At 37.2% G+C, this 21,965-nt stretch overlaps 1 protein-coding gene across 5 annotated transcripts in view; it reads right to left on the bottom strand.

Moving 5' to 3' along the window:
• The window catches only part of GRM5 (glutamate metabotropic receptor 5), a 511,936-nt gene that overhangs the window by 142,220 nt on the left and 347,751 nt on the right, over window positions 1-21,965 (bottom strand). The window lies entirely within an intron of this gene.

The raw sequence follows: 21,965 nt of genomic DNA on the forward strand, positions 1-21,965 counted from the left end.
GAGATCATGTTTTGCATTGGACAGATTAAGAACTTTTTAAAATAAGCCATCAAGGATAGGTGACAGGGATCATACACCTCAATATTACTATCATTCTATGCACTGATCACTCAAAATAACCTAGGGATTTTAAAAAAATATTTATTTATTTATTATTTATGATAGACATAGAGAGAAAGAGAGAGGCAGAGACACAGAGAGGGGAGAAGCAGGCTCCACGCTAGGAGCCTGACGCGGGACTCGATCCCGGGACTCCAGGATCGTGCCCTGGGCCAAAGGCAGGCTCCAAACCGCTGAGCCACCCAGGGATCCCCTAACCTAGGGATTTTAAAATAAAATAGTTTGAAAGCAGAGAGTTCATGTTACAACAGAGTAAGGGGAAAGTATTCTAAGCTTATTTGGAAAATATGTGACACATAACATGGGAAATAAAGGACATAAGAAGATGTTTATATCAAATTGGGCATACTTCGGGGCATTCAGGACAAAAGATGTCCATCCTCTCTCTCACTGGAAGATGCGCAACTTGTATTAAGTATCTGATGGGACACAGGGGTGTTGTCCTTCCTTTGAAGACATGCAAGTGTTTTTTTAGGAAAGATAAAGAAATTGAAGGGACATTTTAACATTGAGAAAAAGTAGTAAAGAGGGAAGAGAAGGAGTTTGGAGAGAGCTGAGGGGAAGAACAGAAAGGAGTCTCCTGAATGCAAAGTAAAATCTTTTGGAGGTAAGCAGGGGGGTGGGCAGGCACTGGGGGAACGAGGAGGGAAAGGATTTACATTTACAATAATTATCTCTTTCATTCATATTAAATATGTTTATCAGAATGCAAATTTCTTTTTATCTTCCTTTAAATGCTTTTTTGTCTTTATTATTATTTTTTTGTAGGTGGAGAGCATGCTCCAATATTTTGCATATAATATCAGTGCTAAGGCAGGTATTATATAAGTAATTAAAACAAGTATAAAAAATATGTACTTTTTTCAGCATGCTCTGCTATGACAACTAAGACTTAAAAACTGATAATGAAAGTTTTCCCAAAGGTCACAGATTACTCATTAAGATATCATAGGGGTTTACCATAACTTCAGATGTCTCCTAAGGCATCAGTGGGTGGAAGAGGAGAAAAAAAATAAACAAATAAACTGAACCATTTCTTCATCTTAGTCGTCTCTGACAAAAGATATTTCATTAAAAATTGTGGTGAAATTTCAAAAACTTTTGTGGCAGATCAGGAAAAAAAAAATAAGTCATGCAATATGTTTTGTCCCAGTGTTGAATTTGGTTACTTCACACATTCTCTTCCCTCAAATTCCTCATTTTCAGCTGCAGAAGATTTTATTTAAAGCTGACAAGTTGAAATGATGTGGGCTTGTTTGCTTCATTTTCTCCCTCTGTTGTGGAGGGTTTATTATATCACTGGTATGAGAGTGTGGGTCTCATTGGCGCTGGAGGAGATGCATGGGCGTGCTGCAAATGGGGCAGGAAGCACTGTTTGTCAAGCAGAGCCCCATTCTCAAAGAAGTGGGAATTTAAATTGCTCCTTTTGTTAATGCTAGCTCGCTCTTATGCAACACTATGATTATGAATATTACATAAGAAATGTAAGATTTTAATGGGTCCAATTTACCCTTCACAATTCATTCATTGAATTTAATGGGGATTGTAAAAAGCTTGTCTTGATAAACTTTTTTGGAGGTAATATTTCTGTGAAAAAGTATCCATGCCAGAGTGTGATAATTGACTCATTTCTCATCATGTTCTTTAGCTTTTTTTCAGGTATAAATCTCTACTCCATATTTAAGAATCTAGCAAAATGTGTTTTATTAGTAGTCTATAAGTTAGAGTTGGGAATTTAAAACAATTTAGTTCCAGATGTTTCCATTCAACAGCAAAGTAAAAATTATAATGGAGTTTGTATGTAAACAGAAAATTCCAATATCTATTTGACAAAAGAGAGTTATTCTATTTAAACTTACTGAGGAATACCTGCTATGTAAGTTTCAAGAAACTTTATTCCATGCTGGCTAAATTAGATGGTGTTGTATTGACTTTAGGTTATTAAATATTAACATTTTCATAAAAATGTGCTTTTAAGATTTGTGTTAAGATGATAGGGTATCTCTAAGTAAGAAATAATAAATCCAAAAGCAAAATGAAATGCCAAGAAAATCTTGAGCTTACTTTTCTATGATCTAATGCTTCACATTACATTGATAGGTCAGACTGTCAAATACTACTTAAACACTTTTGGGTGACATCTATTTTACCAAATAAGGAAAAAAAAGAGTGGGGAGGAAGATAAGAAAAGAAACTAAAACTACACCATATTTAAAGTACCTCTCATAGAATTAGGATCTATGTCCGTCCATCCATCCATCCATCCATCCATCCATCCATCCATCCATATATCAAATTTCTCTAACCACTGGTGGGAATTTTACCCATGTCCCCATAATCCATTTCATTATTTTCCTTCCAATTCCTTGATATACCATCAATCCTCATTATTTGCAGATTCTTTTTTTTAAAAGATTTTATTTATTTACTCATGAGAGACACAGCGAGGCAGAGTCATAGGCAGAGGGAGAAGCAGGCACCCTGTGGGGAGCCCGATGCAGGACTCGATCCCAGGATCCTGGGGTCAGGACCTGAGCTGAAGGCAGACACTCAACCACTGAGCCACCCAGGTGCCCCTTATTTGCCAATTCTGTATGTGCAAATTTATATACTTGGGAAAATTTATTTGTATCCCCCAAATTAATACTCATGGCACTTTTATGATCATTTGCACATGTGCAGAGTGGCAAAAATTTTGAGTCTCTTCATGTGCTCATTCCCAGCTGAGGTTGAACAACATGATCCTCTGCATTCTTGTTTTACCTTTCATATTATAAACAAGTATCCTTTTCATGATCTATTTAATATCAGGGTTTTTGCATTTTCATGTTTTTGTTGTTATTGATTTCATTGTTTAAAATAACCCCGAAGCACAGTGCTGATGTGTTATTTAGAGTTCCCAAGTGCAAGAAGGCTGTGATATATCCTACATAGAAAATGCATTTTTAAAAAATCCATTGCATTCATGTATGAGTAAAGAGCACTATTGTGAGTTATACTAATGAATCAACAATACATATTAAATAAGTTATCTTTATTTATTTTTTAAAGATTTTATTTATTTATTGAAACACACAGAGAGAGAGACAGAGGCAGAGACACAGGCAGAGGGAGAAGGAGGCTCCACACAGGGACCCTGACGTGGGACTCGATCCCGGGTCTCCAGGATCACACCGTGGGCTGCAGGCAGCGCTAAACCGCTGCGCCACCGAGGCTGCCCTAAATAAGTTATCTTTAGACAGGAACACACATAAAGCAAGTTTTGCATTGCCTAGTTTATGGAAAAATTGTGATGAGAGACCCACAGCAATTTAAACCTATACTTCCCCTGGGGACAATGGTCATTATTCACTAATTCTGTGTTTGGTGCATGTTTGTGGAACATAACTACTCTGAATAACAAGAATCAAGTGTACATTTACTATTCTTAATTTGAGCGCTGTTTAGTCAGACCTCTGGTTTTTCTTTGACTACAGAAACTAAGTGACTTGGACATTTGAAACAGGAAAAACATTTTTAGCTTACTTAGGTTGGCTTAACTAACAGTGGAATCTTTAATATGTACTCATTCTCAAAACACCTCTCCAGTAGATAACTTAGATTCTTAAAATTCTCCCTGAAGACATCTTAAGGACATGTGTATCTTGAAAGAATTTATCTTCATTTTCTTTTCAAATTGTATTACCAAAATATATATTCCTATTCTATGATCTACACTTCCTCCTTTCTCCTCTCAGCCCTCAATTCCCACTATTTCTCCTAATTAGCAATTCATGAAAATTCAATTTTTATCTGTTTTCATAAGAAGGTTGTTCTTGAAAAAAAAAAGAAGAAGAAGGTTGTTGTTGAGCAAAATTGACTCTGGAATTTTCCAGCTGTAATTCATCTTCTATATCTCTATAGCTTTCCTTATTTTCATCAACATTTATTGAATATCTACACCTCTTAGACTAAATTATTTTGTGGCATAAGCAGTTCCAATATCTCAGAAGTTTAGAACAAAAGTTTATTCATTGCAGGTGGTCTTTAACTTTGCTCCATGTTGCCTTCATTCTGAGACAGAGTCTGAAAGAACACTTTCCTTCTGGGAGAACACTTTCCTTCTGGGACCTGGCCAATCTTGTAGAAGGAAAAAACATACAATGGTTCTCAAGTAGTCTATTTAGAAGTGGCACAGGTCACTTCTGCTCACATTTCATTGATGAAAGCAAGTCATATGGCCAAGCCTAATCTAAGTGGGATGGGTGTGTGTGATTTTTCCCATCTAGGGGATTAATGAATTTTGTGAAGAGAAATTCACTTTATGACATTTATTATGTATTGAAATTGTATTGAGACTGAGGAAAACATAAGTTACATAGGTTTTAGATACTATAAGAACAACAGTTTAGCACAAGAATGAAAGAGGAGGATAGACATAAAAATAATCACATACAAATAAATACTGTTGGAGGAGTGAAACATGCAATGTGAGAGAACATCAATAAATAATTCACTAGCTCTATATAAGAAGATCATGTTTGTTTGTTTATTTATAAAAGGAAACATTTATTTATTTGAGAGAGAGAAAGTGTCCACAGGGGAGGGGCAGAGGGAGAGGGAAAGAGAGCTTAAGCAGACTCCAATTCCACTGCAGAGCCCAACATGGGGCTCAATCTCATGCTCCTGAGATCATGCTGAGACATAATCAAGAGTCAGACACTTAACCAACTGAGCCACCCAGGTGCCTCCAATTTTATTTTTTAAAATATTTATTTATTAGAGGGGAGAGGGGCAGAGGGTGAGGGAAAGAATCCCAACCAGACTCCCTGCTAAGCTAGGAGCCCCATTTGGCTCCATCTCAGGACCCGAAATCATGACCTGAGCAGAAACTAAGAGATTGGAGCTTAACCAACTGCGCCACCCAGGCACCCTGGAAGATCAGTTTTATTTTTTTTCCCAAAGATTTCATTTATTCATTCATAAGAGACACAGGGGGAGAGAGAGAGGCAGAGACACAGAGAGGGAGCAGCCTCCATGTAGGGAGCCTGACATGGGACTCCATCCCAGGACTCCAGGATCACACCCTGGGCCAAAGGCAGGTACTAAACCACTGAACCACTCAGGGATCCCCAAAGATCAGTTTTAAACTGAGTTTGATAAATATGGATAATGAGTTGATAACAGTATTTTGCAATGTTATTTTCTAGATAGGGAAAAGGTATTTGGCAATCAGGAAATAGTGATTATGAAGCATTGCAGCTACATAGATCACCTAGGATGGTGAACCAATGAGAAGTAAGCAGAGAAGGACCAGTTTTGAATGGTCTTTTGTGTTATCCCAAGGGTTTGGACTTTTTCATTCAGGCCACAGGGAGCCAGTGGTGGCTTTTAAGGTTGGAAAGGAAATGAGAAGACTGAGAACTGATGAACTTTGGTAGCAGTGTTACAGATCAGAGTGGTGATAGATGTGTGTTTAGGGAATCAAGTTAGAAAATGTGCTGAAAAAAAAAAAAAAGAAAATGTGCTGCAGTGGTCACAGAACCGTTGGAGGACTGAATTTAAAGCAATAGCAGTGGTCATGCTAAGCCTAATTTATAAGGAATTCTAAGAATCCCTAGGAAGAGATGTGTAGAGAAGAGGAGTAAAGGGGGATTTTTACAGCTTATGGGAGACATTAATGATATCGTGACAATATTGCAGCGCCCATCCTAGATGTAAAGTAGAGGAAGAGAACAGGTCTGGGGTGAAAAAGAAAGAAAATGAATGCAAGTTGGGAGTCTGTGATGATCAGATTTCCATTTATATGCTCTCTAGTAGTTCTTTTCTCCTGGATTTCTATCTATTCTCTACATGTACAACTGATTCAAATGTAAAAAAAAAAATAGAAGTTAACAATTTTCTTATCTTTGGTCCAGTAACATATTAACCCACTCTGTTCTATTATGTTTAGTTTTTGTATGCTGAACAACAGCTGTCCACAATCAGAAAATGAGAAATAATGAAAATTATAGAGCTCTAAAGACTTGATACTCTATACTGTTAAGTCCTTATAAATTTTTTAACCTTAGAATTAAGATTTTTATCATTTATTTTAATAAAGCACTGATGTATAAAGCAGATCAATACTTATGGTTAAAAAACAATTACTTCAGGGTTTACAAACAATAGATTTAATATCAAAATATATTTCTGGACTGTGGAAGCCACTGAATGCTACATGCTAACAGGAAAAAAAATCTTGGAAAATTATGAAGAGAAACGGTTTATGAATTATCAAACATTAGAGGTGTTCAGTAATTTAAGAAATTATTTCTCTTATCAGAATCTAAATCTGTATAATGCAGATGATATGATCTTCCTTTCCTCATTTCCTGTTAATGTATTTTAAGTGATTGCTTGGGATAAAAAACTATAGGTAGCACAGAAAATTGCACTGGATGATCCTTTAGTTATAGTCTCCATGTTCTATTCATTCCAGTTCATTAATTCAATAAGCATTTGGAATGCCTCTTCTGTGCATTCAAACTGCACAGACACTGTGGTAGGTTCTAGTACATGCCCTTAAGGAGGCAACAGTCCATTAGGCATGACCTAGCTGAATGGGCAATGCTGACTTACAACCCATTGGAAGTTTCCTCGTTTATCCTTCAGGCTGAACATGGCCCTTCCTTTTTACTCAGTCTATCTGTGAACAGTACCATTCATTAGGTTTCCAGTCACTGCATCACTTACTGAAAATCACATTCCTGTATTGCCTCTCTGAGATTATTCCCCAATCACCTCAATTAGTATTCTGGGTGTTTCCAAACTCTTGGTTCTTAACATTTACAATCTCTTGATTTATTTACATGGAAGGCTAATCACATACAATGGGTATGGATTACATTAGTTGAACTCTGAAATGGCAAGGCAATTATTTAGTGTGACTTCACAGAGTTCTCGAGGAGGCATCTGCCATGAGCAAAACAACATTAAAAAAATCACCTCCACGTCTGTTTCCAAAGGAGCAATACCAGGCTAAAAATGTAGACATTGGAATGATGATTTCTAGAAGTTAGCAGTCATAAAATGAGTGTCAGGAGATGGGAGTGGGGGGCCATGCCAAGCACACAGGGTTATTCTTCAGTCCTGAGTGTCATGTTGATGCTGCAGAGACTAAAGCACACATGTTGTATATCGAGGATATAACACATGGATTCCTTTGTCTCAAATATGTCACATGTTCACACCTACAGCCCTTCAAAACACTATTTCCTCGGGAAAGAGTGCCACCCTTTCAACACCTCACATGTTTTATGATTTGATAAAATCCAATTCATCTGTCAAGCCAGCAGAATGGGGTAGAATGCGACCTAGCAAAACCTTCTTGAGCTCCCATGGGCTGAACAATTTCCTCCTCTCTGCTTTCAAAATGCCAGGGCATTTATTCCTTTATGCATTGAACAAGTATTGGGTAACTCTAATATGCTAAATGTGGGAGTACAGTGGTGAACAAGAAGACAAGATTTCTTTTTCTCACAGGGCAATATTATGATGCTTTTAGTTTTGCATGTGTCATTGTATTTATTCCTGTTTTCTCTAAGTAGACTAGAATGTTATGTTTTGGACAATTCCTCATCTTTATGTCTATTATAAAGCCTGACATATCGTCAGCACTCAAGAATTCTTTAATATAAGATTAGAAAATTAGAGTTTAAAAGGCAAACTTCAAATTATCGAGAATTATTTTAAGATAACTGCATATATTCATTTTTAATTGAGGATGCACTACTGTCAGATATCCCTTGTAAAATGACTTTGACAGGCTGAATTGATTCCCCCTCCACAATGGTCCTTTCCCTTCTCTACCTGATGCTATTAAGGTTAATGAGTACATTCATTAGGCCGCATCCCAGCATTTTTTTTCAGAATCTGTTCACAACCCACATAATTATTATGGAAACTGCTGTTCTACCCACATGTAATCATCATCCTGCCAAATCTTTTACCAATAGCATTTTCACAGATATTTCAGGATTCTTTTTCTAATAGTGGGAGTCTACTGACTGCTTGGCTGTCTTCATATATTCTTTTTTCTTCTTTTCTAGAGGAGTAGGAGGCCTTAGAATCTCTAAGTAATAGTGAAAAGCAAGGAAGGCTACTGAGCTTTTAGATAAAAGTTCTTATGAATATACAACATTCAATATTAATGAATTATTTAACTCTAAAGAGAAGCACAATGTAAAATTTTCGAGAAAATGGTTAGGTTACTTACAGAGAATCAGCTTATCTCTGGGGTTTATAAATCTGAGTTTTTCCCATTTCCAAGGCTTTATAAAGAATAAGTAGAGGTGGATTGGAGGAGCTATATTTGGCCATTCAAAAAATGGGTAAAAAGTCAGGAACCTAAAGTTTGCTATGTCTGTAGTGTAGATCAGGTTATTTCCATTGTATTACCTTCCCTAATTCTCTGTAGGCCTTGGAGGTGTCTATTTTTAGCCATAGATTTACTGCTTAGGAAACTGAGGCTTTGAGGAATTAAGGAACCTGCTCAAAATCTCACAGCAAAATATAGAGGGGATTTAAACCCAGATATTTCTAGCTGCAAAACTCCAGTGCTTTCCATACTTCATAGAGCCTCCACAGTAATGACGTACAGTGGTGAGAGCATGGAGAAGTGTTTCTTAAGGGGATCATGTTTAAGAGGCATGTAATGGAGGATGGAGAGCAGAGTGTTGTAGGGCTGGGGCTGCATAGGTAGAATTGTAACATGGTATCCAAGATTCCTGTTCTCTGGGGACACAAACCTTCTTCCTTTACAGTCAAACACTAATCTATGCAGGTGCTATTGCAAAGGGATTTTCAAGATGTAAATTGACCTTTAAAAAAAACCAGAGAGATCAACCTCAGTGAATCTGACCTAATCAGGTAATCCCTGAAAAGTGGCTCTTCCTGGAGGAAGAGATTCAAACATGATTGGGATTTGAGATAAGAAAGCTGGAGAAGAAGCTCCAGTGCTGGTTTTAAAGATGAAGGAAGCTCTGTGTAAAGAACACTAGCCTCTGGGAGTTGATAGTGCCACCCAGCTAACAATCAGCAAAGAAACAGGGGCTCAGGCTTATACCCCGAAGGAACTGAATTCAGCCAAAAACTTGAATATGCTTGGAAGCAGATTCTTCCATAAAAACCTCTAGAAAGGAATGCAATTCAACCAACACTCTGATTTCATACTGTTTAACTCTGAATAGAGAACCTCCTTATGCCATGCAAGGACCACTGACTTTCAGAAAGTATGAGATAATAATGAATATTGTTTAAAGCTGCTAAATTTGTAGCAGTTTGCTACACAGTAATAGAAAGTTATTACTCATTTTCCACCTCTCTTCTACGTTTCCTCACTAGGAAGGCCAAAACCTGTTAATATTGGAAGGAATGTAATTACAGGAGGTTTGGCCAAATTCTTGGTTTGGTCACAATAGATAGACTTCCAAAGGCTTGGGATTACCAAAAATTATGGAGAGTATTAAACACACTGGAATAGTTGAAATATTGTACTTGCTTTAATTTAGACTCTAGGATGATAAGCATTCTCCCCTCTGATTTGAAGACTTGTTCCTCAGGGAATGCTTCCTTACCACACACATCCTTCACAGAGAGAATTTGAGAAAAATCTATGTGAATAGATTATTTTGTGAGTTCCACAATCTATTGTTTCTCTTGTCATAGCCATTTGGAGAAATGCAAAAATTGAGCCAATTGTGTGAAATATGCAATATGGTAAGATAATTGATTCAGTTAAATGGAGAAAGTGCATTATGAGTAGGCTATTATACCTACAGCTTTCTATAACCTTTTCCATGTTTTCTCGTGAACTTTCCTTACTTAGGATAATCTTCCAGTTTTCAAACTCCCTTTCCACTGACTTGGACTAATTTTCTACTGTTATGCCGATAAACTAATGTAATTTATTGAACATCTATTAAGTTTCAAGTAATAAGGCATATTTCATGATGATACTGGTGAATATACCACCCCCCATACACAAATACCCCAATTTATTTTCTTCCCATTGTATCTTAAAACAGATCATCAGGAACTTTATAATTTCAGATCTCTTATATTTTCCTCATACTTTCCTCAAGCTTCCTGCAGTATTTGACCTACTGTTCCAGTTAGCAGCATATAATGAGCAATATGACATATGCCAAATTCTCTGTAGAGTGCTGCATATGAGGAATAAAGAGAAGAAAAAGTCATTCTTTAGTCACTCTGCAGCATTAGAGACAGGGAAATAAGAACATACAGAATAGATGGTCATCACATATTTAGGATTTGTTTTCTGCCAGTTTACTGTTCTAAGTACTTTCTATAGGTGCTTCCTCTCTGCCAGGTAGGTATTATTTATATATTCACATTCATTGTATTATATATATATTAAAGAGGGAGGGTAATGGAGGGGCAGGGGATGAGGGAGAGAATCTTATGCAGGCTCCATGCTCAGCACAGAGCCCAACATGGGGCTCAATCCCATGACGGTGAAATCATGATCTGAGCCGAAATCAAGTGTGGGACCCTTAACTGGACTGAGCCACCCAGGTGCCCCTTGTATGACATTTTATATCTTCACATTTAACATGAAGAAAATTCAGCTGGAAAAATAATAAACTACTCAGGGTTGTTTTTTTTTTAAGATTTTGTTTATTACTTATTTATTCATGAGAGACAGAGAGAGAGAGAGACAGGGAGAGAGAGGCAGAGACACAGGCAGAGGGAGAAGCAGGCTCCTCAGGGAGCCTGATGCGGGACTCAATCCCAGGTCTCCAGGATCACGCCCTGGACCAAAGGTGGTGCTAAACTGCTGAGCCACCCAGGCTGTCAACTACCCAGGGTTATACAGAATTCAAACTCAGTCTACCTAAATCTGGAAACCAAAACTGAATCTATACAACCTATTAATGTGGCCTTTGATATAAATCTTGTGTCTGAAGTTATCTGGTTTTGTACATGAAAATGTAGAGACAACAGTTATTTTAATTTCTGTTACACACACACAGACACACACACACACACACACACACACACACACACACACACCTTAGAATTGGTTTCTTTTTTCCTCCCTGCGACTATAAACAAAGAATTGCCTTAAACCACTGCATTCATCTTCTGAAAAAGATGCCTATCTGTGTAGTGTTAGAATACACCGGCACAGTTATTAAGAATCTTTTTACTCAAAAGGAAAAGAGCTATTAGGAGATGCTCAAGAGACCTTGATATCTGTACATAAATGCAGAATGGACTCTCTTCAGTTCACATTTCACTTTGAGGCAACATGTTTTTCCTTGACAAAATATCCCCATGACACCTACTGAAACCAAGTCTGTTGTTAACTTCTCACATCTATCAGATATGGTTTACCGGTGAACTCTTATAAGCTGTAGAAAGCCAGTAAATAATCAAAAATTGTTCTGGGTGTGAGATGAAGGTTCAGAAAGAGTCATTACTGAGGAAACCAGACAAAAGTCAGAACCTAAAAGTCTGAAAATTTAGATGACTTTAGATGCTACAGGCCTAAAAATTAATCCAAATAGACTGAAAATGTAAGCCACATTAGAAACCTTCAGGCCTTTCAGCTACGACAGATGAGACAAACCTGCCACTGAAGACAATTAGAAAAGCTAGATAAACTTTGAAAAATGTCTACTTATGCTATAAGAAGGCTGTCAAGTCAGCCCGGTCTCAGGGACCAAGATCCTGGAGAGAAAAAAAAAGTGTAGTGAGGTATGATTTTCCCTTTGTTTTTTTTTTTTTTTTTTTTTTTTTTTTTTTATTGGTGTTCAATTTACTAACATACAGAATAACACCCAGTGCCCGTCACCCATTCACTCCCACCCCCCGCCCTCCTCCCCTTCTACCACCCCTAGTTCGTTTCCCAGAGTTAGCAGTCTTTACGTTCTGTCTCCCTTTCTGATATTTCCCACACATTTCTTCTCCCTTCCCTTATTTTCCCTTTCACTATTATTTATATTCCCCAAATGAATGAGAACATATAATGTTTGTCCTTCTCCGACTGACTTACTTCACTCAGCATAATACCCTCCAGTTCCATCCACGTTGAAGCAAATGGTGGGTATTTGTCATTTCTAATAGCTGAGTAATATTCCATTGTATACATAAACCACATCTTCTTTATCCATTCATCTTTCGTTGGACACCGAGGCTCCTTCCACAGTTTGGCTATCGTGGCCATTGCTGCTAGTTTTCCCTTTGAATAGTGATAATTCATTGAAAGTCAGGGATGAGTGGGAAAGGGGTTGGAACAAGAGCAGAAGGTGAGGCTCAAAGTTTTTTAAGTTCTGGGTTAACATTACTCCAAAACATGATCAGTAAATATCTGGGAAAGAAGAGAGCACAGATGTGAAAAAGACATTTGGTACTTTCCCTTGAGCCATCTGCTTATTTGTAGGCAGTTGCTGAGAAGTTTAGAAGTTAAGCATAAAGCAATGGCTAAAAGGCTGAAAAGATGGGCAGAGCTTTGCACAGTTACAGTAGATTGAAGAAAAAAAATAACTTGAATTTTGGATCTCCAAACGAAAAACTCCCAGTATATATACCAGGCTTTCAATGGCAATCCTTAAAGGCTCCATCCTCGTTGTCAGGCCAAACCAGAAAAAGACAAGCCCTAACAAAAATGGGACCCAACTTCAAATCACCTCAATATTAAATGAGATTTAAATGGTTGCTCTCTGTTTTTACTGCTGGAAAGCAGCAAAAGCTAATCTTTGGGGCAGCGTACTGTTAGACATCACTTCAGAAGATCTCTACAACTTTTCATATACATTATCATTCAATTAAAATACATTTAAGCAGTTTTTTTTGGTATGAACAGATTCTAAAATTTGTTTTGAAATATAAAGGACTAAGAATAGTCAGTGTTATATTGATAAAGGGAACAAAGGTAGGGAAATACACCATTAGATATCAAGGCTTATGAAAAAGTTACAACTATATATAATTTGTAGATATGGATAACAGATCAATGGAATGGAGTCCCATACATATATAGAGATTTGACTTCTGACAAAGGCAACCACCACCACAAAGAAGTACAAATAAATTTTCTATTAAATAAATGATAAATTTATATCTATAAGGAAAGAATCTTCATATTTAATCCATGAAAATTAATTCCAGGCAGATTATAGATCTAGATGTAACTGATAAAACAATAAAGCTTCTAGATTATAATAAAAAACTTCCTGATATAACACAAGGATGATATATTCATCATCTTAGGTTAAGAAAGATATCTCAACAGCACAAAAAGGACTAACCATAAAGTCAGGATTATTACAAGTATTTATAATAAAATTGATATATATTTTCATCAAAAGATATCACTGATTGAGTGAAAAGGAGGCCACATATTAAGAGAAGATCTCTGGAGTGTGTTTGTGTGTGTGTGTGTGTGTGTGTGCAGGTAGATATACAGGCAATAGATGGATTAATAGGTAGGTAGACAGATGATAATTTCAAAAGTTTTCATCTCTAGAATACATGAAAAATTAATATACTTTAATATAAAAAGAAGTCCTATAGAAAAAAAGGTCAAGAAGTTTGAACACTACACAGAACAGCTTTGAAATGGCCAATAGGTAAAAGAAGTGCTCCACTTTATTCTAAGGGCAATACAAAGTAAAACCACTATGCACAGCATTACACACCAACATAAACAGCTAAAGTTAAAAAAAGATTGACATAGTGCAGGATTATATCTGGAGTAATTTCTATTCTCAAACATTGGCAGTAAAAGTATAGCTTGGTATAAACACTTTGGAAAACTATTAGGCAATTCTTTCTTTCTTTCTTTCTTTCTTTCTTTCTTTCTTTCTTTCTTTCTTTCTTTCTTTTTCTTTCTTTCTTTCTTCTTTCTTTCTTTATTTTTTCTTTCTTTCTTTCTTTCTTTCTTTCTTTCTTTCTTTCTTTCTTTCTTTCTTTCTTTTCTTTCTTCTCTCTTTCTCTCTCTTTCCTTCTTTCTAAAATATTTTATTTATTTATTTTAGAGAGAGAGAGAAAGCATGAGCAGAGGAGAGGGGCATGAGGAGAGGAGAGGGGAGGCAGAAACAGACTCCCCACTAAGCAGGGAGCCTGATGCAGAGCTCTGTCCCAGGACCCTGAGATCATAACCTGAGCCAAACGCAGATGCTTAACTGATTGAGCCATCTAGGTACCCCTAGGCAGTGTCTATAACAATTGAATATAAGCATACACTATGACCAAGCAATTCCACTCTTTCGTATGTCCCCAATAGAAATACTATCATATACACACCAAAAGGAATGTAGAAAAATGTTTACACGAGCACTATTTGCAATAGTACTATTATTGAAAACAACAAAAATCTTGATTGGCAGTAAAAAGGATAATAAATTGTGGTTTATTCACAAACTTAGTACAGATAGCAATGAAAATGAATAAGCTACTACTCCATGAAGCAAAACTGTATAATGTAAACATATTGAGTGAAAAAATATACATGAAAGAGAAAAACATATTCCATTCTTATTAAATTAAGACAAAGACAATGCTAACCTACAGTGTTAGAAGTTAAGGTAATAGTTCCTTTTGATGAGTGTGCTCCAGATTTTCTTCTGTTATTGATTTCTTGTTCTATTCTGTTGTGGTAGGAGAAGATATTTTTTTTAGGAGAAGATATTTGACATAATTTCTATCTTCTTGAATTTGTTGAGACTTCTTTTGTGGCCTAATATATGATCTATCTTAGAAAATGTTCTGTGTGCACTTAAGAAAAATATGTATTCTGCTTCTGTAGGAAGAAATGTTCTGTACATGTCTGTTAGGTGCATTTGATCTACAGCGCTGTTCAAATCTTCTGTTTCCTTATTGATTTCCCATGTGGTTGATATATCCATTGTTGAGAGTGGGGTATTAAAGTCCTCAATTATTAATGTTTTGATGTTTATTTCTCCTTTTAGTTCTGTTAGTATTTGATTATATATTTAGAAACTCTGATGTTGGGTGTATAAGTATTTACAACTGTTTTATCTTTTTGATGCCCCTTTATCAGTACATAATAACCTACTTTGTCTTTTTGGGCCATTTTTAACTTAAAGTCTTTTTTGTCTGATACAAGTACAGCTACCCCTGTTTTCTTTTGGTTTCCATTTGCTTAAGATATCTGTTCTATCCCTTCACTCAGTCTACGTGGGCTTAAAGCTCAAGTGAGTCTTTTGTATGCCTACTGTTGGATGCATTTTGTTGGATCTTGTTTTTTTATTCATTCAGGCATTTTATGCATTTTGATTGGATAATTTAATCAGTTTATGTTTAAAGTGATTATAGATTTGTACAGATTTACTATTGCAATTTTGCTGTTTTCTATTTTATTTTTCTGGTTTGACTCCTTGTTCCTGTGTTCTCTTGCAGTATTCATTTGTGGTTTGATGATCTTTTAGAGTATTATGCTTTGACTCCTTTACCATAATCTTTGTGCATCTACTACAAGTTTTTCCTTTGTGGTTATTTGGAGGTTTACAAAAACTCTCTTATAGCATCCTACTCTAAGCTAATAACAAATTAACTTCAATAGCATACAGAAATTTTACTTTTACTTTTCCCCTCCTCACATTTTTGGTTATTGATGTTATAATTTCCATCTTTTTAAATATTATGTATCTAATACCAAATCAACCAAATCATTGTAACTATGTTTTTTTAAAAAATATATTTATCTTTAAATCTTTAATCTAGAATTGTAAGTGAATTATGCACCAGCATTATAATATTCAAATCTAACTTTGATTATCTATTTACCATTACCACTGAGTTTTACACATTCAGGTATTTTTGTGATGTTAATTAGCATCTTTTTTACTTCTCCTTGAAGAACACCCTTTAGCATTTCTTGTAAGGCAAGTCTAGAGGTGATGAACTCCCTTAGCTTTTTGTTTGTTTTGGAAAATTTATCTTTCCTTCATTTCTGAAGGACAATTTGCCTAGTATAGTATTCTCAGTTGCCAGTTCCACCTCTGATCAGGTGAGGCTGTTGACTATGTTCTGTCAGGGCAGTGCCACTGGTTGGATTTCTTGGTTGGGCTATGGGCTTGGCTCTTCAGTTGCTCCTGGTTGTGTAAAGTTTCAGGCCATGATCTGTCACTGGATGCTGCTGCTGGCTGGACTCTGTTCAGGTAGGGCTGCAGGCAGAGCTTTGTGGTCAGTCAGGGTTTCAAGCCGTGCTCTACAATCAGGTAGGGACACAGATTATGTCCTGAAGTTGGGTGGGACTACAGGCTGGGCTTCCCAATCAGGTTGGCCAATGGCTCTGTTCTGCTGTTGAGTAAGGTCATTGACCAGGCTATTTGGTTGGGAGGAGTCTTCAGCTATATTCTATAGTTGGGCAGAGCTGGAGACTGTGCTTCACATTTTGGGGGGTTAGGATTACTCTCCAGGATCCTTTGCTGGGGACAGGAGACTCTGGCTATGTTCCATGATTGGGATGGGCCACTCATGAGGCTCCCTGATGGCTGTGTTCAGCAATCAGGCAAAGCCACAGGCTGGGCTCTATTGTGGGGTGGGTCTGTAGGCTGGGCTCCATAATTAAATGGCACTGAAGACTGAGTTCCAAGACTCTCCAGGATCACTGATAGACTTCATAGCTGCCTAGGTTCTCTGGTTAGGCTTCCTGGTTGGGCAGGACTTGAGGCTATATTTAGCCAGCAAGGAGGAGTTCAGATTTCCTTCCCTGCCCAGACAGGGCCATTCAACAGGCTCCAAGGCTAGTGACCTGAAACAGTCAAAACTCTCTCACCAAGTGGCAGGCAGGGCCATAGGCTCAATTCTGTATAATGGCAGAGCCTGAGGCTCAGCTCTTTGCTCAGGTGCCACTGCAAACACAGCTGTAGGAGGTGCTATGGAGTTGCCCAGGATCTCCAGTTAGACTTCTTGGTCAGATGGGTATGGAAGCTATATTCAGCAATAAGCAGGGTTTCCAAATTGGTTCCCTGACTAGGTGGAGCTATAGAACAAGCTCCATAGGCAGCACAGCTCACTAGCTGATGATGCTAAGCAGGCAGAGGCAGAACTGCCCACTGTGCTCCCTGGCCAAACAGGGCAACTGGCTCCACTCTACAGATGGGCAGAGGCACTGGTTTGGATCTCCACTCAGGTGCAGCTTCAAGGAGGAACATGGTCTGCCAAGATCTGAGCGCTAGTTGCTAAAAACCTAACTCCATTCTCTGTTTCTGTCTGATGCTCAATGGTCAAGCCCCATAGATTCCCTAGTGATTCATGGGAAGTGAGAAGCAAATGTACTTCCTAGGAAGCATCCTGCAACATTAGGGGAGCTGGATATCCACCTTGGGTTTTTTTTCTCTCACTGGAGAAAACCTAGGCTTGGGGGTCTCTCTCACTCTGCTGCTGTGCTGGCCTGAGGCAGGGGTGATGGGGACCTCATGTAGCTATTCTTCTTGCCTTTCCATTGGGTGCAGTGCTTCTCAGTCCCTGTGCTCCAGAGGTGCTTCGGCACCATCTTTGGTTCTGGGATTTTCACAACTGTGTCTTGTCTATGTAGAATAGCTAGTTATGAGGGCAACTGAAGTCAGGAATGACCTGTGTCGCTATCTTGACATCACTCTGGCCAGCAGCTTGGTTTTCATGGAAGTTTTAAATACAAATGTGACATGGTTCAATTTACAGTTTTGATGGATGACTCTTCTACATGAATGTATTTGAATTTAAAGGAATGCAAGACTTAGTAGAAGGCAAGGACTTATGCATCATTTATGGACTGATGAGTGTTTGAGAAAGAGAAGAGGCCATAGGGTAGAAGTAAAGGACTCAAATAGGAAATGCTACATTTAGTGGTTCACAGATTTAGGGTCTGTTGATTAATATTCTGTAGAGTGGGAGTAAGGTAAAGGAACCTAGAATGATTCTAAATTTTCTTATTTGTGTGGTTACGTACCATTTAGAAAAAAGAAATGTGTACTGGGGATTTAGTTTTAGATATGTTGACTTTGAAATGTTTGTAAGATACTCAAGTGGATTATGTAAAGAATAAAGTTACACAGAATTCTACCAAATACTATCAGTATTTATACTGATAAATCAATATTTATAATTGTTATAATTATAGAATTGTTAGCAGGTAATGTGATCACCCAATGAAAGTGTTTTGTGTGGCACAAGCAAGAGAGAAATGTCTAAGTCCATGTGACACCAGCATTTAAGGACTACATAGAGAAGATATACTTTCAGGAATTTGATAAAGAAAAAATAAAGAGAGAAGAGAATAACAATGAGTATAGTGATGGGAGTACAAACACAAAGCCAGGAAAGGCAAGAGCTTCAAAAAAAAAAAAAAAAAAAAAAAAAAAAAACCAATATAGCCACACCAATGGGCTCATCACAAGGCACAGGACTTAAAACTGTCCTTAGAACCTGGCAACATGATCGGGACGTTCTAGTGGAGTGGTAAGGACAGAAGCCAGATTTTAGTGAAATGAGACTGAAGGAGAAGAGAGAAAAATAGGGCTGGTGTGGATCATGACAGCACAGTTTCATGCTTTTCTCTAGTACTTCTCAACAGTTTAGAAACAGGGCTTCAGAGGTGGATTATAGAACGGATTTTGCCACATGAGTGAAACATAAAGATCAGATTTGCATGACATTTGGGGGTTTGGTTGAGAAACTGGTTTGAATAATCAACTATGGTATGGGATTATTAAGAAACTCAGGCTGACCTGGGAGGAGCTGATATGTTGGGGGGGAAATGGAAAAATCATAAGATAAGGACCTTCTATGAGAGCAAGGGCATATGAAGAGGCATGGGAAACAGGAGATGGCAAAGGCAAAAAGTAGGTGGTAAAAGTGAAATTAAGAGATACTAAAATAAAATAAAAACAGAAAGAGAGGCAAACCATAAGAGACTCTTAAACATAGAGAACAAATTGAGAGTTGATGAAGGGGAGGTAGGTGGGGAATGGGCTAAATGGGTGATAGGAATTAAGGAGGACACTTGTTGGGATGAGCATGGGGTGTTACATGTAAATGAGGAATCATGAAATTCTACTCCTGAAATTGATACTACACTGTATGTTAACTAACTTGAATTTAAGTACAAAAAAAGATATACTTTACTGAGGGAAAAAATTGTATCACAAGGAATAACTAGACATTATGTTGGCTTCAGAAATTATAGTAGTAGGCTATGTTTCAAACAAAGGTGAACTGTATAAAAATGCTCAAATGTTGAACCTAACCCAGGCTATATAAAAACAAGAGAAAATGAATCAGTTATATTTTTATTAGGAAGCATTAGAAGACCCTAATAAATGGATTTTAAATGAAAACAACTAACAAAAAAAGAGATGATAATAGCATGTTTGTTCAGAGAGTAGGATATTGGGATATTGGATTTAGGATTTCTAGGTGATAGAAGAGCTGAAGATGTCCTATTAGGCATGTGCTAGGATAAACTGGACATTTATTTCCCTTATTCCCCATGCAACACTTCTCTTTTTTCTTTTTTTAACACTTTTCTTTAAAATTAAATTTCACTTCAACCAATTGTGTTTAAGCATCTGTATATTATCACGTTCAATTATAGTAAAGAAATACTACAATAGGGATGCTCTTGAGCAGGTGTTGGAAAAAATATTTTAATAACGAGGAGGTTATTTTGTTTATTATTGTTATTTGTGGGCTTTTTGTTGAGTTGTTTTAATGTAATGTGATGTTAATCTGTTGGACTGAATGTTTTTTATCTAACTGGGTACATGACCTTCCTACCAAAAGACCACTGTTAGTATCTGTTCTCTACAGCAGTTAGGGTTTTACAGACAGAGTCAAACTCATGTGCACACATATCAGTACACACACTAACAAATGCAAGCACACATACATGCATGCACAGATACACAGATGCAGATACATTTGCACGGAAAAACAGAACCAGTGTTTAGTGTAAGCATCACCTTATCTGAGACATTATTCCTTACAGGATGTTTTGGGAAAGGACAAACAAAAATTCATTTTGTTCCAAAGAACCGAGACAGTATGATGATCTGCTGTTGTAAAATTACTGGCAATGAGTAGTGCAAGATTTTAGTCACAATTCAATACAGAAGAGTCAACCAAAAAAGAATTCTCAGAATGTTAATTTAAGCAGTTCAATTATTCTGCTCTGGACCCATGTCTAGTTATTAGGGTCACCTTAGAGAAGCCTGGCAACTCAAGAATAATTTATTTCTGAGAAGTAGATTCATTTGTTCCTCATCTTACCAAATTCATTTATTATAGATTTTTTTTCAGGGAATAAAATTCACTTTTTTAGTTTGCTATTGCCCCTAAATGGTTTAATACTGGCTCCTCATGCTTGAATGTCCAGTTAGAACAAAAGTTATGTTTGAAAAGTAGAAAGTGAGAAAAAGGTGTTTAGGGAGGTGTATTTTATTTTTAGTAGAAAATATGAACCTGGACAATGTGAGAGGAATAGAGAAGGGGCAGATAGGGTCAAATGGTTCATAGTTGAATATCTCTGTCAGGCCAGGAGATACCGCATGATTTAGGGGAAAAAGTATTATTAATAGGCATTCATGTGCTATAGGATGTGGTACTGTGTTGGTAGTGTTTGAAATAAGCAGATGTGAGGGCAAGGCATAGACTTACGGAGAGAAGCACTGATTTTCTTTGTCTTTCTTTGACTTTAAAACTCCTTAACAAAGCACACAGATCTTTCATGATATTGTCGTTGCTCAATATTATCTCTGCTCATTCTCCTGTTCTTTCTGTATGCCTTCATTAAGTTCCCAGAAGATATCATGGTTTCTTACTAATTCTCTCTACTACCGGTTTTAATAGTCACTCATTTTTGCTTAGTCATACTTTTCTTCCCTTCATTTTACTAACTCTACTTGTTTTGTGACCTCTTTTCAGATGCCTTTTCTTCTAAGCCTCTTGAGGTCTTACCAGTCTGAAAGAGATATGCTTTTATACCTTAATTCCAATTTAGTATGCATCACATTGATTTTCTTTTTTTTTTTTAAGATTTTATTTATTTATTCATGAAAGATAACACACACACACAGAGGCACAGTTGTAGGCAGAGGGAGAAGTAGGCTCCAGGCAGGGGGCCTGATGTGGGACTCAATCTTGAGACCACGGATCACGCCCTGAGCACGTCGGGGGCAGGTGCTCAACCGCTGAGCCACCCAGGTGTCCCTCACATTGATTTTTATTTGTTTATATGCTTCTCTTCCTCATGAAAGGTGAATTTCTTAGGACAGGTGCTTAGGTTCCATAGCCCCAGCACTTAACTCATTGCTTGTCAATAAAACAGAGACTCCATAATATTGGATGCATGGAGGGAGTATGGCAGTGGTTAAAGAGGAACATTTTTATCAGAACAAAAAGACATATGCTAGCAGTTTAAATGGATAAGGATTTTGGAGCTATGCTGAGGTTTTAGGCCTGTGGGGCATTTGAGAAGGGAAGTAATATTTTCTGTCTCCAAGAAGATTAAAGTCTTTTTGGTTGACAAACTTTTGGTACACAAAATAATTTAGAATAACCTAAGGCTAACTATAAGCAAAGGTGCTGTGCACCAGAAGAGAAGCACAGCAGTGGGGGATATTTACAGGAATAAGGGCAGGGTTTAAAGAAAAGAAAGGTTTTTTGTTTTTGTTTTTTTTCCAGCAACCAAACTTTTTATTTTATTTTTTATTTTTTAAATTTTTTTAATAAATTTATTTTTTTATTGGTGTTCAATTTGCCAACATATAGAATAACACCCAGTGCTCATCCCGTCAAGTGCGCACCTCAGTGCCCGTCACCCAGTCACCCCCACCTCCCACCCACCTCCGCTT

This window comes from Canis lupus, chromosome 23 (assembly GCF_048164855.1).
Source record: "Canis lupus baileyi chromosome 23, mCanLup2.hap1, whole genome shotgun sequence".
Taxonomy (NCBI): Eukaryota; Metazoa; Chordata; class Mammalia; order Carnivora; family Canidae; genus Canis; species Canis lupus.